Genomic DNA, 481 nt, shown 5'->3' on the forward strand with positions numbered 1-481 from the left:
AAACAAACTTGTAGCCAATCAGCAGTAAGGGGCGTGTCTACTCATGATGTGGAGGAGAGAGTGTTCAGTGCACGGGACGGACATTAGCTGAGTCGAGCGACAGAAAGATAGAGATGGCGGATAAAAAACAAAAGAGGAAAACGTCTGCGGGACAAAAGATGGCTTAAGGCAAGAAGTAGGACCCGTGTAAATATCGGATCCGCTTTCTAGCGCTGGAGAGAACTCAAGGAACGGTAGGCCTGCGATCGGACGCCGAGGTTGCTTTGTTTTTTTCTCGATAGGTGAGTAACACCGTGTCTGCGCCGCAACAGCAAAAGTCTGTCTAGTACACTGGACGCGACAAAGCGACCCTTGAAAATCATTTGAAATTTGGGTCAATACGTCATAAATAGAACGCAGCTGCAGTTTTCTGTCGGGGATTTGTCGTGCCGTGCCACATCCAGTGTAGACCATAGATATGTATATATCGGCTATATCTATG

Source organism: Sinocyclocheilus grahami, unplaced genomic scaffold (genome assembly GCF_001515645.1).
Source record: "Sinocyclocheilus grahami isolate Dianchi unplaced genomic scaffold, SAMN03320097.WGS_v1.1 scaffold5143.1, whole genome shotgun sequence".
NCBI classification, from domain to species: domain Eukaryota; kingdom Metazoa; phylum Chordata; class Actinopteri; order Cypriniformes; family Cyprinidae; genus Sinocyclocheilus; species Sinocyclocheilus grahami.